Below are 16,086 nucleotides of genomic sequence, written 5' to 3'. Positions count from 1 at the left end.
AGAAGGAAAACAAGGGAAGAGAAGATGGGAATTAATAATGGAGTGGAGGAGAGAGCTAGAACAGCCACAGGAGAAGGTGATTGAAAATAACCAGCAACAGGATAGATTGATAGAGGCTAAGGAAGAGGAAGGTGTGTGGCTGTGTGGGTTTGGAGAGGAGCTGGGCACTCCGTCCTGATACCCATCGTAGAGTACAGGGAATCTATCACCTCCCTTACCCTCTGGGCTTCCCTAAGTAATCTCTTTTCCCCTTCACCTCTTCCTCTGCCGTTGTTATCCTCGCCTCATCCGTCTGCTTGCATCCTCTCGTCTCTGCGTCACACATGTGCTCGTAAGAGAGGCACCTAACCCTTGTCTCGTGTTTGGCCTGGCACATAGGGAGAAAGGGGGCCCGGGGAGAATTTTAGCGACATTAAGTGGGAGTGTACAATATGTGCAATGTACGGGATCTGGGAGTAATTGGATATTGAATGCAGGAAGGTCCTAGCGACATGGTGGAAGATGAATGAAGTAGAACAGATTTTACCCACCCAGATATATGAAGGTAGCAAGGGAATGAGTTACTCGATAATATTGAGTTTGAGGTGGAGACTGAGAACCAAGAGATTTAGTGACCATCTGTGTCGGCATCTATAGAAAGGTCATTTATCATGGAGCAGACAAACAGCGGAAGACGAAGGTTTATGATAAGGGTGTGAGGTTGAATATGTGAACACCAAGATTGCACTGAAAACTCTAAATTCTCAGCAAAAACCACAAGGTGGTGGTTCAGAAGACAAAAGATAATCACATTACAAACCAGAAAATACATCTGATTGTCTCCAGCCTGGGAAACAGCCTTGAAATGCACATCAACGTATTTATGATAATGAATGGGGAAAGGCAAAGAAAAGTGGAGAGGTCAAGAAAGTGAACTCAAACAACAGTTTTAGTATCTGTTACTATTGAAATGGGCCAATAGTGTGTCCATATGAAAATAATAAAGAAAAATATCAACTGAGATTCATAGTCCAGCAAGCAACTTGCAATTACCCATTTAGAAGGTATACTTTGGCAATTAAAAAAATCTATGCCTGTAATGCTGTATCTGGGGAATATGTAAACATCAATTACAAGAAATAGTGGAGTCAATGAGAACTGGTAATGTGACACAGCAGTCACAGCATGACAGCAATACCAGTAAAATCCTACCAGTAAAATAAACAAAAACAAGAGGCCTTTGTAGGGTGATATTAGCGTTGCTTTGTCGGTTGTTGTTGTCGATGTGTTTTCAGAGGAAGCCTGTCTCGAGCCAAGATCAGGGCAAGGCGAGGCACATAAGCAGAACTTACACTAACAAATACTTTTCTTGACATAACCATCCAACTGTACCATATAATTTACAAGAGAATGCAAGAGAAAATCTAAATCTGGGTTTTGTGTTTTACTGCAAATAACCACAGTCTTGACATTATAATAACCCAGAGGTCCCTGTAGAGATGAAGAACAGATGAGGAAGAACCCCCCCCCCCCCCCCCCGTAGAAAACAAACTCCCACTGTAAATCTCCAAGCCCTGCTCCACTGTCAATATCACTGATCAGACCAGTTCCTCCACATTATGCAAACAACTTAGTTCATGACTGCTTGCACTATCAATCTCTCACATAAACCATTCGCCTCTTTCCCAGATCAATACCAGTGGTCTCTCAAGCTCGCTACAAAGGGTAGGAGGAGTGGAAAACACTGAAAAGAACACGTTTAAAAAGAAAATATGTCTCAAGTTAATTTCCAGAAATTCCAGATTTGGCATAGGAATCAAGTATTGTGCTAAACATTCTAATGCAGATCCAACTTGCATGTACATCAGGCTGTCCAAACTAAAACATAGACTAGGGTTTTCTAACAGACTAAGCTCATTGACGTATAACATCAACTTTAGTAACACTTTCAAGGTGGACCAGAAATTCTTCTGATTCTACTAAACCCTGCTGAACTTTTACACAGGGTTAGCCCAGGGCAAAACGAGATGTTTAGCCGGGTTTGTCATATAGCAAATAGCATTGGGTTGCATACATACCTGCATTTTCTTGGTGGAGAAGGCAAAAAGCATAATCCAGAGCCCCGGGAGTCCACTTAAGTTAATTACCAGGTTGCACAGGAATGAGGCATTTGTTAACAAAGTGAGACGGCAAGTTTTCATCAGGAGTAAGGAGCCCTTCATTAGAATCATTCCTTTATTGTAATCAAGGCTTTAAATTGTGCAAGCCCTCTTAACCTTCTAAGCAACAAAGGATTCTGATTCAATTTAAATAATGAGACAAATAACTCAAGATGAAGAAACAAAGATAGGACAAATAATTTTGCTTGATTTCTATGAACTACCAAGCATATGGGCATTTTTCAGTGAAAAAAAGTTTGCCTTTAATTTGAAAGCCAACAAGATTCCTATAATAATTGTTAAAAATCATTGCTAAGAAAGTGTGACAGTTGCTGAATAGAAAAGTATGAAGTGCATATCAAAACACTTTTTTTAAATTTCAGCCTTGTTAACACGATAAACAGTTGCATCAGAAACAAGTAATTGATGCTCCAATCAAGCTCATTACTGTCTAAATAATCTAAATAGGTATGAGCACCCAAAAGGAATGCATGTAATTGGAGTGTGTTTTTGGCAAAGGACCAGTGTTCTGCAGAAAAGCATTGAGATTCCTCACAATTACTAAACCAAGAGCCAAAATCGGTAAAATCGAACTTTTAAGGCTGGGTTGTCAAATTCATTTTCCTATGAATTAAGACCTAGAAAGCCTGGTTTGGGGAGTTTTTTACTAATTAATGACCTTAATTCATGAAACATTTGCTGACACAGCCCTCTGTGGAATGATCTTGACACTTGGGCTTTTTACTGAAAGGTTTCTGTATATTGAAACTATCGGGGAATGCCCCGGTTTCTCAAAGAAGTTATCAGTGTTCCCACACAGTATCAACCCGAAGAACTCTTAAAAGGATCTTCCTGGAATCTTCTCATTTTAGAGTGTAATATAGACTTGTTATTACAGCTCAATCATCATGTGCCAAGATTGGTACAAGGCAAATGCATCATCATTACTTTAAATCATTCAGTCGAATCATAACTTTACATGTGTTCAAATACTAAAAAGACAATAAAAAGGAATGGAATGGTTTTATTTTTTGGTACTCTCGCTGAAGTTGGCAGCATCACTACAGATTGGTGAAACAATGCTTCACAGGCCTTATATTAGGTTTCACTAACAGAGAAGAGTTCTGGAATTGTAGCAAGGGACCTAATCCATAGCTAGACAGAGCACCTCCGCACATGTCACCTGCCAAATGAGCTGAGTTCCACCTGCCAAACGAGCAATCCACCACACGGTCACTCAAAGCAGCCACCACACGGTCACTCAACACAGTCACCACACGGTCACTCAACACAGCCACCCACACAGTCACGCAACACAGCCACCCACACGGTCACTCAACACAGCCACCACACGGTCACTCAACACAGCTACCACACGGTCACTCAACACAGCCACCAGACGGTCACTCAACACAGCCACTCACACGGTCACTCAACACAGCCACCCATACGGTCACTCAACACAGCCACTCACACGGTAACTCAACACAGCCACTCACACGGTAACTCAACACAGCCACTCACACGGTCACTCAATACAGCCACTCACACGTCACACAACACAGCTACCACATGGTCACTCAACACAGCCACTCACACGGTCACTCAACACAGCCACCACACGGTCACTCAACACAGCCACCACACGGTCACTCAACACAGCCACCACACGGTCACTCAACACAGCCATCTGCTTGAGACTGAACATTTCTTCCATGTCTTAAGGGAAGTGCAAAGGCTGAGGAGACCCATGGAGCAGGTTTAGTCTCAGCAAACCTCATCCCCCTAGCCCACCTTCTTAAGTCTGGTATCCCTGTGACTTTGAAGTCCAGCCAGAGACAGTCTTTGAAAAGCCAGCCCTCTCCCCAGCACAACCAGGCAAAAGATTAGAAGTGCCGTTGTAAGATTGGATAGGAGGACAGGGGGTCGTTTCTTTGGGGTAGTGTGTGCGTAAGCATTTCCCCTACGGCCAGAGCCGGGGATTAACAAGCTACTAAGGAAGCTGAGAACACAGAGCCAGCCTCTTTCTTAAGTTCCTTGGAAACCAATTTGTGGTCTGGGAAACTGAGGGAGGCCGCTAATTCTGCCTGTGACCTCCTCCCTGCATCAACTTTGACTTGTTGCTCTGCTCGCAGAATAAACTATTTTCCTCAAGAAATGTCCAGGCTGTCTTTATCCCTTTCCTTCTCACTGGCTCTGAAAAAAGCTTGCACAATGGCATTGCAGAATAGCAACCTGAGCTCCAAGGCAGCAGGTGTTGAGGCAGTAATAAAATGTTTGCCGGTTAAAATCCCAGATTGAATATGTTGTTATATACTAGAAAAAAGCCACTTAACCATAACAGGTCTTGCAAGACACTATGGATAAGTGATAAATGATCTCTTATCCAAAGTGATGAAATTCGCTCTAGATACATTTCTGAAGAATTACTTCAACTACAGAGCATTAAATGGGAATAATAACTAATATCTAAGATTTGTTGCTTGAAGTAATGGTTGGACTGTATCTTTATACACACAACTATCAGGCAGGGAGAGCAGTGTTAAGTCAGCGAATGCACCATCAAAAAGTTATATTGCTCTAACCCCAATAACGTGATTTGATAGAACTTTGTAAAATAACAATTATCAATGTGACAAACAATGTTCTGTCACAAAGAAATCACACAAAAAACTATTGATTCAAGTACATGCTACATGCTATATACATTTTAAGTGATACATCTCAGGAATTCTATGGTTTACCTTTCCTAACATGTCCACATATGGCTCATTGGCTCGCGCAACGGCTCGTTGATTTGCAGAGGATTAAGAAAATTAAAAGCACATTTCTCCATCTGATATGATGCTATCAAAGTAGTGCATAACTGAAAAAGTGTAGTTCAAACAAATAATGAATCCTCTAAAAAATGACTGAAAACACTGGCAGATTAACTGTAGCAGATTAACTGTAGCAGATTAACTGTAGCAGATTAACTGTAGACAGTAGCATATGTTTATAATGTTTCTTATGGACAGCCACAAAAATATAGTTTAGGTCTATGTCTGATCTTTGATTGCCCTCTGTGCCTTTGTTGTTGCAGAGCCTTTTGTGGAAAGGGAAGATCGGCCTGCACGTGTGGGTGTGTGGGGTAGACAAGGTGGTCGGGCCACATCCAAGACCAACCAACTTAATAAAGCTCCTCTCCATCTACCCCTATATCTGCTCACCCCAATTATACGCCTGACACCTCTGACCTCAACCCTTGTCCCCAATCCCTCATCCAGGACTTGTCATACCCCTCCCTTCACTGCTCCTAAATCACTCTGCAGGGCTGGGGAGTGTCTCGCTGCTGGAGGCACTGATTCCCTTCAGTCTACTCGCTGATCGGGCTGTTTGAACTTGGCCGGGTTACGGGGCATCTCCAGTGACAGTTGAGATGGGAAAGAGGGATGAAGAGACAAGCTGTTTAAGTGATAGAGGAAACGCGCTCCCAAAACGGATGAAACACACGCCCCAAACGGACGCAACACGCTCCCCAAACAGTGTTTTTGTGTTGGCATGGCTAAGAGACCCTCTTTTTATGTCTCCAAACAGCAAAACAATGTAAATCACAATATAACGGACAACAAACAATGAAAAAGTCATGTAAATTGCATTAACATTATAGGTTTGTTTTTGAATTGCACAGGTTCTGCCCTTCGAAGGTCACTGCTAGATTGCATTTGACCAACCATCTGTTTAGACACGTCCCATGAGATGGCTTGTCACCAGCACACCTTGGTTCTGTCCTCTACTGTCCATGCCTATGTTCGCCCAGGACTGTTACCAGAAGGAATGCCTCTTTATTCAGGCTACTTTCACTAGAGGAATTTATGCAGTTGTCTTCAATACCAACATGACTAGTGAATTAGCCATAATACCGTCTAGGCAACTTTCCACCTTCGACTTTATTTGAATATGTTATTGACATGCTAACAATGTATAACATTAAGGCATTCCTACAACTAAATTACTTAATAAAAAAAGCATGAAAAATAAAGGGTAATTCGTAGAGGTGAAGATAAGATACCTCTACAATTGTTAATAAAAGGACACAGCTGCATGGATTGATTACAGTAGTTAATAAAATGTCATTATTAATGTGTCATTACAGGAATAAAAAAAAAGCACACTGCCTCCATTTATCAATCTGTCACTAGATGACTCAAGTGAGCAGACCCTGTCCCCATCCTATTAAACTGACCTTATTCAAAATAGTTAAACAGTAAGGAGAATGTTCATAGCCAGAATTACAATCCCAATCAGCATTCCTCTCACTGCAATTTAAATGCACTATTCTTACCTTAACTTTCGACCAATCTGACTGCAGAGATTCAGCCACTGACAGTAATGGATGATTGGCAGTAGATGGTTAGGACAGTCACCCCAAATGAAGACAACCACTTGTCAGTCTAAACAAAAACAAAATTAGAATAATTTAAACAGTGAAACCTGCAATATAGCTTTGACAGTATTCAGAGTTATTCAAACATGTATAGTATTTTTGCACAATAAAATTTTTTCGCACATCAGAGGTCTTGCATTTCACATCAGTTAAACCCCGCCATCATGCATCAATTAATATATTGTGAAGCAGTGTTAACATCTGGTACAGTATTTGAAGTTCCTTTAGAACAGTGCCATTTAAATCAGAGAGTGATTAAAAACAAGCTTAAAAACAAGCTACAGAAGGCCTACAATTTCGGACAACATGCATAAAACTATTTACATTTATGAACCAACTTGATTCTAGATATGTAATTACACTCATCAAAATGTTTTATGTTTTTCTGTGAATTACTATAATCAAATGCAGATTGTTAGGGATAATATTGCGGGAGAATATTTCAAACAAGAAGGGTCGAAGACCACAGGAAATGCCAGTATTTAAATTTAAGGAAAGAATAATCAATTATTAACAACTATTATGTACTCTCAATATAACAAGAGCAGCAATTTACTATTTCAGTATCCACTGTGGTCTTTTAAAGTAAGGCAATACTTTGAATTGCCCTTTGCTTAGGATGCCAGAACAAAAAGTCCATGACTGACAAAGCATTAGGGGATAATTATTTGCACATTGTTTCATATTCAGAGGAAGTTAACAAAAGTACACATAGTTTGCATTGATATTGGGCAGATTATGAAGAAAATCTTTTGACAAATACTAGAGTTAATTAGGCTTCACTTCGCCAGTTACCCACTCATTACACAGTGGTTTGATATTTTAATAGCTTTATTTGAATTCTCCAATCTCTGACAAAAGCCGGAAAAAGAGATCTTTCAAAAAATTGTAAATAACCTGTGGATTCTCTGAAAAACAATACCTTCTAATTGACATTGTTAAGGTCCACAAAAGAGGTGATTCCACAGCCTATCCTTGTCCTCCCAAAGCACAGTTCATGCAATCAAAGCCTTAGCATCATACAAGTGTTTGGCTATAAATAATATAAAGAAACCCAACATCCTGAACAGGCCTACTGAATAAGACCAGCATCAATCACAATGAACATTTTGGAAACATTAACAGAAATGTTTTTCCTCCTACAATGCAGAAGCTAAGCCTATAGTTAGACAGAGCTTGGTCTGCCAAAACTTGAGATACAATGGTATTATTACAGACCATTTTCCTAGATTCATCACTTGGACCTTATCTATTCCAGACACAACTAATTGCGATGGTCAAGGTGAGATATGTGACCTAGGAAAAAGCCCAGCAGAAACCCCATGATAAACCAAACTGACCAAATGGCAGTCCCATGCTAACGATGATTAAAAATTTGGTTAAGGCAAACACACCAGGCACGTTTATTTCACTTCTTTTGATTCAAATTCAGTAATAGCTTGATTATTTGTGCTTGGTTCTATTTTCAGTCTAACCCAAGAAAAAGTGAAAAATGCCGTAATCACAAACATTTCAATAGCCCTGTAGTGCAATAACAACCTATTTGAAGGTAGTGTGACATGTATGGGCTCGCAAATTACTGTTGTTTCGTTATTTGGGTCTGTAGCAAAATGTTGATCATTGAATGCTGGTACTCACTATCTGAAATGGCTCTAATGAAAGAGTTCAGAATTCAAAGCCCCTTTGAGAAAGAACAACACAACACAATGTGTTTGTTGCTCATGTTAAGTGAAAACCCAATTCTAATGCAAGAAATATCTCCAAGGCAGTAAAAGTTTCCAGACCTCAGGCTGCTTCCCAGTAACTTCATTATGTTTGCGTATTTTCCTTTGGGAAAGTGGGGAAGGGTGCACAGTTTAATCAACATCACAGATCAATAACCACCTGTTAGGATCTTGCTTATACTATTTAATTGATGCACTACAATCAGCTTGTCAATGCAATCTCAAAGATATTTGGGGGAAGTAGATTCAGATTCAGTTAGCTTAAGTATTGCATTTATGGATTAATCTCATTATGCTTAATACAGGGCCAGTGCAGGTAAAATATATATTAAAAAAATTCAGGGTGAAACACTATATAAATACATATGTAAATACATTAGCTGTTTGATAAAAGAATAGAAAATGCCAGAAATGTCAGTCTGTTTGTGTGGAATTATAATTTTGGCCAACTGCATGTCATGGCATTTACATATTTGAAACATGTGTGGTACAACGACTGTAAAGTTTATTGTTTTATGTGCACGTTTTGACAATAAGTACCACAGCTAGGGGCAGTAAAGAATCATAAAAGATGCACAGTATTTTTTTCTGGATGCGTATTCTACCCTTAACCATTTTGGTTGTCTAATTTTCCCCCTTGAACCAAATCCAAACCTTAATCACACTGGAAATTGTTTTCTGACCTTATCTGTTTCGTAATCTTAACTGAAATCTTAATCCTAACCTTAACCAAATTTCTGCATTTGTGTGTCGACGTCACCATAACCAACAGACTCCCAATTCATACAGTAAAGCTCCGGAAAACATTAAGAGACTGCACATGTTTCACTCCTTTCCAAGACATTCGAAAAGGAGGGTTTTGAGTAACAGAAGGGTTAAAATTAAGAGACCACTGCAAATGGAACGCTTCTGTTCCTCACTCAAAACTTTCCTTTTCAACTTTTTTGGAAAGGAAAGAAAAAGGTGCAGTGGTCTCTTAATTTTTTCCAGAGCTTTAGCTTATACACGTGCACCAGAACACGTAATTGGCACAGGTTCTCCATATATACATAAACCAGAACATATAATTGAAAGTCCATAATATTGTGTACAGGTGTACGTTCATTTTTATGCGACTGTGTTGCACAAGGTTGATGTAATAGAATGATGACTATTTAGCAGGGTAAGGACATAGACTCTAGACCATTGTATCTACCATTCTGGTGTACTGAACCATCTTCAAATCTGATGATATTTAGAACCAAAGGAGGGAATATAACACAATGATTTACTAGACATAAATTGATGATTTAACATAAAAATTGAAATTCAACATTATTTCCTCATTAAAAAAACAGCATGTAAACTTTAAAAACAAGAAATTCTCAAATGATACTCATGCCTAGCCAGTATAAGAGTACACTAGATAAACAAAAAAACTGCTAAAAGAGGAAAAATGGAAAAGAAAATGGAAAGGGAAACAAAGATCAAAGAGAGCTTAGGAGCTAAGGTTGCAAACTTAATCTGTTCCGATTGTGTAATTTGAATAAAGAATAATGATCCCAGGACCAGAACTAAAGAATTAATATTGGACATCCTAGGCTTCCAATTTATTCGGAGGAAACATGTAAACACTAATACACAATGCACAGCTCAGAAAAACAATGTGGTATGTAATGAAGTACAATTTTAGCCACAAGAGTATTTCACAGGATTCATGTTTTATTTTCTATTTTCAAACCTAATCATACCCTTGCCAGAAGCTGCCATTTACAGTTAGGTCAGGAAATAATTGGACACTGACAATTTTTATTTTTATTTTGGCTGTTTATTAAAATATATTCAAGTTACACTTAAATAATGCATATGGGCTGAAAGTCCAGTCTCCCACACGCAAGTATTATATGTTAACATATATTTCTAAAACATATCTTTAATATATGTGCCTATATTTTTACTAAACATATACTAATATATGGATTATATGTACTACTAATGGATGGCCATATATTTCATACATATGTTTACATATTCAGTTTTCAAATATGTTTTAATATGTCTTAAATACATGTAAATCTATTTACATAAATAAGAAAATTATAGTTGGTAATATGCATTTAGTATTTACATCTAACTGATATATTTCCATACTTGCATTGTTTCTTGTCATGTGGTTATTATGTTGTTATCTACAGTGGATATAAAAAGTCTACATACCCCTGTTAAAATGCCAGGTCTTTGTGATGTAAAATAATGAGACGAAGATTAATCATGTCAGAACTTTTTCCACTTTTAATGTGACCTATACTGTTTACAAATTCAATTGAAAAACAAATTGAAATCATTGAGGGGTAAAGATTTAAAATATAAACCTATACAATAACCTGGTTGCATACGTGTGCACACCCTCTTATAACTGGGGATGTGGTTGTGTTCAGAATTAACCAATCACATTAAAACTCATGTTAAATAGAAGTCATTTCACACCTGCCATCATTTAAAGTGACTCTGATTAATCACAAATAAAGTTCAGCTCTTCTAGTAGGATTTTCCTGATGAATCTCAGAGCAGAAGTCATGGTCCACAGAGAGTTTCCAAAGCATCAAAGGGATCTCATTGTTGAAAGATATCAGTCCAAGCGTGCCGCACAAGCCCTGAAAAGTGAAGCCAAAACGTCTCGATCGCCCCCTGGTCAGTGGTCCCAGTATAGGTCATAAATCCCGCCCTCCCCATGTTATTCAATGGGACGCGAGACCAACTAAACAATTAAATTACCCTTCAAATATATTTTTTACGAAGCTGGTTTCTGTCATTTACTGTAGTTTGTATCACCCTAATGTAAATTCAAGAGTTTGTTTTTAAAATAAGTTTGTTTTTAGTTAGTTATTTAATGCTCTAAAAACGGTGGTGTGACGTCGTGATTCACAGCTGTGATTGACAGCTATCTGAGCCGAGGAGCCACTGAATCTTCGGAGGACTGAGGAGATTGGAACTTTACATTTAATCTCTAAATTTCTATAATTTCACACGGACATAATGGGTTGTTCTGCAGTACATTGTGCTAACCGATCTGGCATTTCCAATCGATCTTTGAATTTTTTTTCGGTAAGTTAAATTTATAAGCTATTTAATTAGTAAATAAATGTAATGGGCTAGCTAACGTTAGCTAAAAGACAACAAGCCTCGTTAATAGCCATGTTAATAGCTAGCAGGTGATCGTTAGCTAGAAGTTACCAATTATTTTTGTATTATGCCTATTCTAAATTAAGGTTAAACATGATGTAAGTTAGGCTATAACATATCGTCTAGGTTTAACAAGCAAAGGTTGTACTGTACTTGGACTTGCGATTGATTACGGTATGCACATTCTGCGAGGGAGAGTGAGGGCGGGGCACAGGGGTGGGGCCGTTGATTTTGCGGCTTTAGGGCTTTACTTCCTTCTCGCTACTGCGCATAACTACTGCGCAGAACTGGTCCCAAGATCGCTATCTGCGCAGACGCAAGTCCAAGATGTCAGCGCCGTATCAGGACACTGGTGGCTTAATTTTTCACCAATGGAAAAGAGCGAAAGGGCGTCGTCCATTATATATACAGTCTATGTATCAGTCAGGAGAAGGGTACAAAATAATGTCCAAAACATTAGATATACCATAGAACACAGTGAAGACAGTAATCATCATAGTGGAGGAAATATGGCACAACAGAGACATTACCAAGAACCGGACGTCCTTCCAAAATGTATGAAAAGACAAGAAGAAAACTGGTCAGGGAAAAGAACTGCAGGAATTACTGGCTGTGTGCTACAAGTGACAACAATCTCACGTATTCTACATATGAATGGGCTATGGGGTAGGGTGGCAAGAAAGAAGCCCTTTCTTACAAAGAAAAACATCCAAGCCCGGCTGAAGTCTGCAAAAACAAACATCAAGTCTCCCAAAAGCATGTCCGAAAATGTGTTATGTTCTAATGAAACTAAGGTTGAACTTTTTGGCCATAATTCCAAAATGTATGTTTGGCGCATCACCCAAAGAACACCATACCCACAGTGAAGCATGGTGGTGGCAGCATCACGTTTTGGGGCTGTTTTTCTTCTGCTGGAACCAGGGCCTTTGTCAGGGTGGAGGGAATAATGAACAGTTCCAAATACCAGGCAATTTTGGCACAACACCTTCAGGCGTCCGTTAGAAAGCTGAAGATGAAGTTAAACTTTTTACGACAACGATTCAAAGCACACATCCAAATCCACAAAAGCATGGCTTCACCAGAAGAAGAATAAGGTTTTGGAATGGCACAGCCAGAGCCCAGACCAGAATCCAATTGAACATCTGTGCGGTGAAGAGGGCTGTGCACAGGAGATGTCCTTGCAATCTGACAGATTTGGAGCGCTTTTGCAAAGAAGAGTGGGCAAATATTGCCACGTCAAGATGTGACTCCTGCCCAAAAACACTGAGTGCTGTAATAAAATCAAAAGGTGCTTCAACAAAGTATTAGTTTAAGGGTGTGCACACTTATGCAAACAGCTTAGTGAGTTTTTTATTTTTCCTCCTCAAAGTTTTCATTTCATTTTTCTATTGAATTGTTCATGGTATAGGTCACATTAAAGGTGGAAAAAGTTCGGACATGATTTATCTTCATCTCATTATTTTACATCACAAAAACCTGGCATTTTAACAGGGGTGAGTAGACTTTTTCTATCCACTTTAGTTGTTTCTTTGATGTACTTTTACAGAGAGGAATGGCATTCATGATACCGTGTTAAAATGTATGCATATTGTTGTGTTTTTTTAAATGTAAACTTGGAGTACAAATTGGTTCATTATATTGAAACTGTAAAAGGTGCTATATGCTGCTTGTCAGTGACTAAAGTCAAACCTTTGGTGTATTTACTAAACATTTATCATTATATTGTGACACAATGGCAGTTGTATGATACTGTGAATATAGGTCCATATTAAATTAAGATGACTCACTCTAACCAGTTGTTTTTTTACTTGCATTCACAATGTATTTAATAGAAATTATGATAAAACCATACTGTACATTTTACAAATCGGCTTTGGTTTGTAAAAGATAGTAATTGTCTTTTCACAGTTATAAGGCCTAGACTGGTGGTTATGTTGGTTTGCTCCCCCATTATGCCAATGATAAATAGTTAAACTTACTATAACAAGGAGATTCTCAGGAAAATAATGCCTTGAAGGTAAAATTCCATGATGTGTTGATGAGAAATGCTTAAAGTTCTGCATATTCATATATTTAATAATTTTAACAAAAATTAAGAGACCACTGCACCTTTTTCTTTCCTTTTCAAAAAAGTTGAAAAGGAAAGTTTTGAGTGAGGAACATAAGCATTCAATTTGCAGCGGTCTCTTAATTTTAACTTTTCTGTTCCTCACTCAAAACTTTCCTTTTCAACTTTTTTGGAAAGGAAAGAAAAAGGTGCAGTGGTCTCTTAATTTTTGTTAAAATAAAAAGGTGCAGTGGTCTCTTAATTTTTTCCGGAGCTGTATATGCCATGCATTGTATTATGGTATTGTAAAAAGCACAAATTATATATTTCATGAACATATTCAGGGCACATACATAAACATATGTTGAGAAATGAGGCTCTCAGCTTTAATTTGATTCAAATCCAAATTGGAGGAAGGAGGAACCGGCAACATGCGACTAAAGGAGCTATTAATGCAAGTGAAACAGGCCATACTTTGTCTGGAAAAAATTTAATCCACCAAAGAGATAGCAGGAACATTAAGAGTGGCCAAATCAACAGTTTGAAAAATAATCCAGACCAGTTCTGGAACAGCATTATTTGGACATGAAATGAAGATCAACCTGTACCAGAATGGTGGGAAGAAAAGAGTATGGAGAAGGCTTGGAACGGCTCATGATCCAAAGCATACCATATCATCTGTAAAACATGGTACATTTTCCTGAAATGTTAAATGCAGGGTCTCCAATATGGTTGTCAGGGAAGTTGTTGTTTCTGAGTGTGGACATTATTTCCAATTGCTTGAGGAGAGCAGAGTCATTTAAATCGGCAATTACAATTAAGACTTTGGGGAAATAAGGAACCAACTTTGTGCACAACACTGAGCTTTTTCTCTGGAAACACAAAGAATCATCCATGTGTAAGTCACAATTTGCCAATCAAATATCATTAAAATATCATCAGTTTTGAAGAAGCCAAACCCCCGAAGCTTTCTTTTGGGCAATACATCTCCCTGTCAAAACATGACTTTTCTTGTTCCTTTGTTCCAGATAACATGTAAGGAGAGCAGAAGACAGAGTGGAGCATATCCACGGAATACCAAGAGCATGATCATCTGGCACACATACACACTATACTGTCTATTAAAGGAGAACGTGGGTCAGTGTAGAATTTCAGTCACAGTGAAAGCTGACACACTGTCCAGTAGAAGGGTGAGGCATGTTGTGACCAATCGTCTCTCTCCATTACTTCACCACATTCCAGTACTCTACAACTTCACAGGGGGTAGCAGGGGCAATTGACTTGACCTTCCTCCAGGGGCGGAGCTTAGCTTTCTCTCCCATGGGTGTGAACCTTTGCCCACCACCACTGAAGTCTTAAGATTGCTTTCTGATTTCCCAACTAAAAGATAGAGGTGTACCTGTAGTTACAGAACCTCGCTGCTGGCTACTGTTGGACCTGGATCATAGCTGCATTCACTCCTTCACTTGAAGCTGTTCCCGTCATTGTAACATCAGATCTGTCCATCTTCTAATGCTTCTGCTGCTCAACAACTTTACTAAAGACGTTTCTCAAGGGCACATATCATTATATACATTTCTATAATGTATTGCTTTTCTTTCATCTGAGTGGCAGACATATCTTCGTTACATTTTTATGTTTTGTTCCTTAAACTAGCTATCTTCCACAGTTCAGAACATGCATAAAAAACTTACAAATGCAATTTTTTTCTATACAACCCTATTTGGAAATTGACCCACCCAACCCTTTTTTGTCCACAGACAAAAATAGCCTAATTGTGCAGGAAACCTTCTCATCTGTCAACACTGGTTACACGCTCACAGTCACAGACTGGATGATCATACAAATCCATTATGTAATCATAAAAAATATATAATTGTTCATCACTTCAATGTCAACTAAATAGTTTCTAGCAAAAATATCATAAAATAATTGTATTCCGCTGTTAATAATTTTTTCAACCGTTAGATCAACTTCTTGTGGGCCCTTCTGATTGGCTGCCATGGGTGCCGCTCAACTTTTGCATCCAATAAAGCTCCGCCTCTGCCTCCAACTTAAAATGACCCTCCAACCCAGACACCCACAATGAAAATCGATCAGAATTCTGGTCAAACCACAACCCTGTCTAAATCCTGACTCCTGACCTCTTCCGGCTCTACTCTGACCATGACAGGCGCTTGTCTGTGCTGCCTCTGTCCAGTGTCTGTCAAGCTGTGACGACGTCCATGTGTCAAGGGGAGGGGCAGCAGCCGAATCCTGTCACAACCAACCCAATTAATCCAGAAAAGAGGTTCAAGGTGGTGTGACCCACACCAGACCGTCCACACTGAAACCATGACAACAAACAAATGCAACAACTTTCCGCATCAAACCCTAAAGGCCCGCAGAGGGGGTGAATAAATTGTCCAGGAAACGCTCATCTTTCAGGGGTTGCACCTGAGGACACAAAAATTGATTTATTTATCCAATAAAACATTAAATTGTGTAGTGTAATCTGAAAGGCTGAATAGCCCTTCTGCTGGTCTTTCCTTATTATAGTAGGGAAAGATCCAGTGGACAAGATATTACGTTGTGGAAGGCAGGGAGCAA

The 16,086-nt window shown here is 38.9% G+C and overlaps 1 protein-coding gene across 4 annotated transcripts in view; it reads right to left on the bottom strand.

The window, feature by feature from the left end:
- The window catches only part of sema6e (sema domain, transmembrane domain (TM), and cytoplasmic domain, (semaphorin) 6E), a 145,392-nt gene that overhangs the window by 109,903 nt on the left and 19,403 nt on the right, over nucleotides 1-16,086 (bottom strand). For 3 of the 4 annotated variants that reach the window (XM_010904159.3, XM_010904163.3, XM_010904164.3), the window contains exon 2: nucleotides 6,463-6,571. The exons of the other annotated variant lie outside the window; for it this stretch is intronic. The gene's annotated coding sequence lies outside the window, so the exon portion shown is untranslated. The remainder of the gene's footprint in view (nucleotides 1-6,462; nucleotides 6,572-16,086) is intronic. 4 annotated transcript variants of the gene reach the window in all.

Source organism: Esox lucius, chromosome 20, assembly GCF_011004845.1.
Source record: "Esox lucius isolate fEsoLuc1 chromosome 20, fEsoLuc1.pri, whole genome shotgun sequence".
Lineage (NCBI taxonomy): Eukaryota > Metazoa > Chordata > Actinopteri > Esociformes > Esocidae > Esox > Esox lucius.
This window is presented reverse-complemented; position numbering and strand designations above follow the sequence as displayed.